The 7,348-nt window shown below is 40.9% G+C and overlaps 2 long non-coding RNA genes across 2 annotated transcripts; both read left to right on the top strand.

Annotated features, from left to right (window-relative positions):
- The first annotated feature begins 378 nt into the window (after nucleotides 1-378).
- On the top strand, nucleotides 379-3,329 carry LOC120571975. The gene is made up of 8 exons (XR_005641329.1): nucleotides 379-509; nucleotides 1,359-1,459; nucleotides 1,608-1,664; nucleotides 1,772-1,840; nucleotides 1,920-2,018; nucleotides 2,109-2,851; nucleotides 2,954-3,187; nucleotides 3,269-3,329. It is a non-coding gene; the product is annotated as an uncharacterized LOC120571975 (long non-coding RNA).
- A 292-nt stretch (nucleotides 3,330-3,621) lies between these two features.
- On the top strand, nucleotides 3,622-4,953 carry LOC120570776. Its single transcript, XR_005641124.1, has 5 exons — nucleotides 3,622-3,716; nucleotides 3,794-3,979; nucleotides 4,133-4,298; nucleotides 4,434-4,670; nucleotides 4,822-4,953. It is a non-coding gene; the product is annotated as an uncharacterized LOC120570776 (long non-coding RNA).
- Nucleotides 4,954-7,348: the final 2,395 nt, after the last annotated feature.

The following is a 7,348-nucleotide window of genomic DNA, read 5'->3' as shown; positions in this document are numbered from 1 at the left end:
CATTATAAAAATCTGTGTTGCCCATTCACAAACTTGTCCTTTTTCATAACCATGCACCACTACCATCACTTTCAAGTATTCGTTTTGGCTTTAATTTTTACATTTGCACTACCATGAACTGGGGTAAACGCTCCATATTAATGCACTATCTTGAAAATGCGTTAGCCGGTAAGGGACATACAGGACATACTGCTCCTCCTTTCACGTTTTCTCTGTCACATGATAAACTCACAGGTGCTGCTAATGCTGCTAATGGGTATCGTAGCTTCCTGGCCCCGGCAAGTTTGAAGAAGGAAACATGGAGGACCACATGTATTCAAAATCCAAATTTCAGGAAGAGGAGTCTTCTTCTTCCCCCAGAAAAAGAAAAAGGGTATTTAAAAGAGCAAGAGACCGGTGTCATCAGAAAAAAAGAGTGGACATTGGACTGCCTTTGAAAGATGGAAAGACCTGATGAAGAAAAGGGGGATCGAAAGAGACGCCGACTTTGCTTGCATCCTTCGAGACAGGTCCGAATTCTAAATGTTTATTTCATTGCACGATATTTTAACAGGTGTAGCTATGCTTTCCACTGCGCAATTGAAACAGCTCTTTGCGTAGGCGACGGTGGCAAACGATTAGCTAGACTAGCAAGCTCAAGCTAGTTTAGCAAACTGGCTCTACCATGTTTGCGATATATTATATTGCTGAGTAGATTTTCTTGCTCCTACTTGTAATGACTAACAATACGAGAAGTGTTACTTATTCATTTATTTATTTGGCTTCGTCTAGGCTACTTTACATAGCCACATTTCATTTAATATCCCTGCGGAATAGTTTGACTTGCATACCCACTTGCTAGGCTACAGTGGCGGAGTGGGACCAGAAAATCTACTGGGAAGTTTAATAGACTATCGTCCCGCCGTACAGGTTGAGCAGAGGCTGCATAGTACACAGTGTAGCCTAATCTGATAATGCTGGGGTAGCCGATTCCAATGGTGACATTCATCTCCTGACATCTGTCCTGTAGTGTTATTCATTTTAGACGTATTGTCTGAAGGGAAAGTTTGTCACCCTATGACTGACACTGATTGTAGCCTACACCTCAGTGGGAATGGGAGAAGAGTAGGTCATTACACCTAAGAATGGGGGATGGGTAGACCAGCCCATTGAGACTGATCAGGCTGAGGATCAAAATAATTATCATGCAGAACAATACAATACGGACAGAACGTTTTTTATTGAACTTTAGTCAATTTACATAGAGCATAGGAGGTGCATGTACCAAAAATAGACATGCTCTTTACTGTCATAAAAGGAATGCACTTTGTTTGTGGTTTAGTCAGGCATTCTAACATGTATTGATCATGTTTGTAAAGCTATGAGAGAGAACTGAGAGCAGTGACATCAACTCCAATGAAGGGAAAACCCTCTCAAGTACTAACTGCTCCAGCAGTGTCCATTCTAGCGGGACAGACAGGTAAGTCACTGCATGAAAACAATTATGTTGATTCTATGTGATATTATTGTTTGATAACAACTCAAAGTGTATTTTTAATAACTTGTTGTTTACTGTGTTATGTACATATGTGTCATGTGTTGTGGAACGCTGTGGTTATTCATTTCAGAGATGAGCATCTTGGTGCAATTGCAGAAGCCCCTGAAATTGAGAGCCTTGACCAGAGGTAAGCCCTCAATGCTCATAATGTCTATACCCTAACCCTATGTGTTATCTGTTGTATGTTAATGTTAATATTTCTATTTTTTTTGTATTTTTTTTTTTTTTACAAAGCTTATATGACATGAGCATCGTGGAGGAGGATGTGGATGAAAATGTGTTCAATGACCTGATGAACAGTGTGTAAGTAGTATACCCTATAGACATCTGTTACTTATGTATTGTGTGGAAAATATTGTTTTCTGAATGTTATTTCTTACAGAATTGACTGGACAGATGAAGGATCTGCATTCCAGCAAAGAGATGATGGAGAGAAGGATGACATCTCCGACGAAGAGTATCTTCCACCAATTTCTATACGGTGTGTACTCATCTGTTGTTACTTTGATGTGTTTTGTGTTGTGTTTTGTCAAACATTTTTACATGGTGCCCGTGTGTTCTGCCTCTACAGAATGGGTGGAGCATTAAAGACAGTGCAGTCTGTTGACCATGTTGATGTAATTGGGCTTGATGAAACTGTGCATGACCTTTCTGCTCATGAAGACCCTACTGACGAGCCCTTGCCCAGTTTTGAGTTGCCCAATTCACCAGACCCTTTGAAGGTCCAATGTGTAGATGACATCATCAGTATTTGAGCGGCAGTGTTGTATGAGACCTGCTTGAGGCAGCTTCTCACACTAATGAAGCTGCTGGTGGACAGATGTACAGGTGTTCTCAGGACCGGTCTGGTGTGTGACAGTGTTGCCCCCTTTCACATAAACATCACTTCTAAGGGCACAGCAATGAGTGCAGAATGGATGGAAGTCTTGGTAGTAACAACATAATACAACTGTTAGCAATACCATGCAAATGTATTGTGACAGCCAGTGTTGCATATTTCAAATCCATTTATCAATCTTCTCTGATTTTTAGATTTGTCCCAATGGACATAGCCTGTGGAAATGGAATTCCCAGCCTGTGATGAAGTTTGGGATGCAAGCAGGGGATTTCCTTCTTTCCACCAACATTTTGTTGTCAGGGAATAACTATGGGAAGGTTTCCCTCTTGTTTAAATTCATGAACATGGGCATGGTGAACCCAAACACATTTTGCACAATCCAGGACACATACTGTGTTGACGCAGTAAAGGAATACTGCAAGAAAGGAATTCCGAGGCCATCTGTCGCCTTCAAGGGAAAGACGTTGTGGTGATAGGTGTGTATTTTAAAATTTTAAATGGCGCATGTATAAATTACTTGCAGCAGTGACAGATTATTATATAGAACCTTACTATGAAATATGCCTGGGTTTTTACAGGGGATGGCAGAAATGATTCACCAGGGCATTGTGCCCAGTACTGCAGCTACACCACGATGGAGCTTGACACCAAGGAGATCATTCACGTAGCCACAATAGACAAGCGGCAGACATCGTGGAACTCCAACATCATGGAGAAGGAGGGATTTATCCAGACTGTGGACAAGCTTTCCAGAGAGTTAAAGCTGGTGGAGATCTGCACAGATGCTCATATCCAGATTGGAGCCCTTATGAGTAAGTGCTCCTCTGATAAAATGTGTGAATACAAATATTGCAAAAAGAGATGTAATGATGCAATGATTTCCCACTTCACAGACCCAGACAAAGGCAGATACAAGGACCTTGGAATTCATCACAGTCTGGACATGTGGCACGGTGACAAGAATCTTGCCAAAAAACTTGCTGCTCTAAGTTTAATGAGTTTATGTTACTGTGTATATATCTTCTGTAAATAGACCATACATTAGGGGTGTATTACCACATTTTATTTGTTGGATAATAAATGTTTTCTTTGCAATCAAATGTCAAACTTCAGTTTCAGAGACTCATAGGAATCATTGGCTGTAGTCTACTATTGGGATGAAATATGCATTTTCTTAGCTCTACACGACAATGTTTGAAAATTAATACCTCAGTATTTTGTTTTTATTTCCCAAAGGCAGCGAAGGTGAAAGGACAGTCTATTCTCCTCCACTGGTTGAAGGACATCGTCAACCATTTTTGGTGGTGTTGTAAAACGGCTGACACCAAAGATCAGTTTCTTGTAAGCAGGATTGTTATTGTACTGATTGTAGCTGCTAGCTCCCACTATATATATATATATATATCTTTTTTGCACAGGCACTTTGGATTGGCATTTGTCACGATGTCTGCAACATCCACACATGGCAAATGGGAAGCTGCTAACACAGCGATCTGGGAGAAGGGCTTGGGAAGCAGTAGATCCAGAGAGTCTCACAAAGCATTAGTGGACATAGTTTTCAACAAGCGTTGGCTGAAGGATGTCCACAAATATCTGCGTTTCAGGTAAAGCATGTAAACATGTAACATTGTACAAAAATTGTGTGTGTGTGTGTGTGTGTGTGTGTATATATATATATATATATATACATACATACATACATACATACATATACATACACCCCAAATGTGTGACTGATTTCTTTTCTATTCAACCAGATCAACAGCAGACCTGGAGTCATTCCAGAACCATGTTCTGATGTATGCCAGCAAGCGCTTTGCTTTCACTCCCCCGGTTTATGAGGCAAGAGTTCTGCTGGCAGCTCTTGACTACAATTTCCACCGCAACAGACCAACAAGTACTACGTCTGAGGGCAAACAAATAGTAAGTTTAATATATGCAGTCTTGTAAAGTAAACACACAGGCGCACAGTGGTTTGGGATTGATATGTGCTCTCAAGTTTGTCAGTTGTTGTAATGAGTAATTGACCTGTAATACTTGACCTTTGTGTCATTACAGTTTCAGAAGACTGTACAACAAACATGCAAGACAATACAGCTTGTACGCCCTGAAATCTGAGAAAACCTACAAATACATCTCAGAACTGCAGGGGAAAATTCTAAACAAGAGACTCAGAAGTGCAGGTGGGATGCCTCAAAGGAGAAGCCTTCGGCCCAATGACCCAAGAAGACTTGGTGTCGTCCCCCCTATACCTCCACCACCCATATCAGAGCTGATGCGGACACAGAGGTCTTGGTATGTGATGCACATGTGCATGCCTTTATTGTACCTTATTACCTTTTTGCCTGTAACTCTGTGTAGGCGGAATAGCACTAAACAGATTAATAACAATATGTTGAACTGTAAAATGGTCTGTATGTCTAATGACACTGCATGTCTTCCACAGGATCTGCTTTCCAGGAGGCTGCAACTTTAGAATGATCCCTATTGCCAGGGCTGGACTGGCCATCTGGCATACTGGGCATTTTCCCAGTGGGCCGATGCACTTTTGGGGCCGAATTGCCGATATGAATAGGCCTTTTTTTTTTTTTGGCTGCGCCGGCCCATAAAGAACTCACAGCGGCCCATTGGTTCATTTTCTTTATTGGCACTGGCCTGACCCAATCAAATCCAGGAACACCCTTCCCCACTCCGGGCCGCAAATTTACGAATCCCATTATGGCCACGCCTCCCGGCCCTGAGAGACACGTTAAAATGGACAAACGACCACCAAAGCGCAAGGGAGGGCAGAGAAATCACGGGAGAAAAAAAATTAAGAATCTACAGGCGGATGCCTCAAAATGTGCTGAAATTTCTGACATGTTTGGGGTGGTAGTAGCTGCTTCAACATCAGCATTACGTGAAGCCGAGGAGGAGGAGAGGTGGCTGGCTATACAGAGAAGCAGAAACAGCATCATGACAGGAAAGAAGCTGAGGAAGAGGAGAGTGACCATGACTCTCAGGAAGGGAGGGAGGCTGTGTGTGTGTGTGTGTGTGTGTTTGTGTGTGTGTGTGTGTGTGTGTGTGTGTGTGTGTGTGTGTGTGTGTGTGTGTGTGTGTGTGTGTGTGTGTGTGTGCGCACGTCAAAACGACAACAAGCAGTTTGGCTGTAACATTAAAGTTAGTGGCTGACTGTTTAAGCTTACATTGAAAATGCTAGCGGTTGGCCTGTTGGGTAGTTGAAAAGTCTGTGTGATCTATAAAAATCTGTTTTTAAAGTTGCTAAGCCAAATGGTAATAATCAAATAATAACAAATAATAAAAATACCATAAATATACAAATCATAACTAAGAATGAATGAATTATTTAAGTGTAAGATCAACAGATTAGTCTTGAGACTCCTCTTGAAGGATCCAAAACAATCACATGAACGCAGAACACTAGGCAACTGATATCATAGAATGCACGCATCTTTTAAGAGGACTGTCTGCAGGGAATGTGTCTGACCAATCACGGTGGGTGTGGGCCGCCTGGGCCAAAAATGCCAGGGCCCATTTTTTGTCCCAGTCCAGCCCTGCCTATTGCTGATCCATGTTGCTTCAAAGGCACCATGAAAAGGAAGGGTTCATGTGTAAATACCATAAATGTTAATTTCTGTAAATAAATATATATTGCAAATATTATTGACCATGTGTCATTTTGTGTTTCAAAATAGAAATTACTACAGCACATTTTTGTATTATAAGTTTGTGGATGTATGTAATGTATAATAAATACAGCATGAACAGTGTCTTATCAATTATTAAAAGGTTTATTTTCATAAAATCTAAATATATTAACAGTGGAAAAGATACAATGTAAAAATGAACGGACAGTATATATAGAAGAACACTTACAAAACTATTTATTTATATATATAATAATATATATATATTATTATAATAACACAACATTAAAGGCAGGTGATTTAAATTCCAGGGATGAAACCAGTGTACTGTCCCTGAGGGACAGGGAATTTATCCCTTATCCTATATACACACACAGCAACTTGGGATCACTGTTCTATTACCCTGCCCTAGAGACCCATGCTGCCAGAAAATGAAATGCCTGTAGGCAGCATATCGGAACTCTCTATCGTCGTCTCCTGGCTCTCTTATATGGCCTAATGCTGTGATTTCCTCCCTGTACTGCCTATGAATTTGGAGAAAACCTTCATCTAGGCAGTACTGTGTAAAGTGTGGCAGAAGGCTAACACAGGTGGCTGTGTTTTGTCCACAGCATTTTCTCTCCCGATCAGTTGGCATGTCCCTGCAGTGTGTACAGGTACACCAAGGTATTCCTGGCACAGGTGGGGGGACGCCATGTCTGCGCTGATGCGTCATCAATGCATCAAACACCAGACCTGGCTGCCTTTGTAGCAACTGTTTGGTGAGGGTCCCTGTGCTCTTGCAGGCTCATTCCATCCAAAAGTCTCTAAAGAAATAAAAGAAGAAATATGATCAGATAGGCTTGTTTAGGTTGCAAGGTTTGATTGTTAGCAAAGTAGTAATAGTACTTCAGTAAGTTGTGAAAGGTTTACACAAAATGATGAAGAATAGCATGCGTATAGACAATGAAAAGGTGAAAATGTCCATAACATAATCATATGTCGTGTTTTCCCTGGCAGACAAGTCACGTCATGCAGTGGTAACATAGACTAGGCTACAGCTAGACAGCTGCGTGTAAACAATGGAGATACTTAGAGCTTATTTTGGTTTCATTGACATTGTTCATACTGCTCAGAGAAATATATTTAAAAAAAAAAATATGTAGCCTAGGCTGTAACCATTGCCTTATACTATGAATCACATACAAAAAACAGAACGATAGCACTGATATTTTAGCAACTAACATTAGCTTGCATTCTTTTGAGAACCTGATAGCTGATGTTAGCAATGAAATGGTACCAAAAATAACGAAAAGGTAAAACTATCATTAATTTTACATAGAGGTC

Source organism: Perca fluviatilis, chromosome 13 (assembly GCF_010015445.1).
Source record: "Perca fluviatilis chromosome 13, GENO_Pfluv_1.0, whole genome shotgun sequence".
NCBI lineage: Eukaryota > Metazoa > Chordata > Actinopteri > Perciformes > Percidae > Perca > Perca fluviatilis.
The sequence above is the reverse complement of the archived record's forward strand: the minus strand, read 5'-3'. Positions and strand labels throughout refer to the sequence as shown.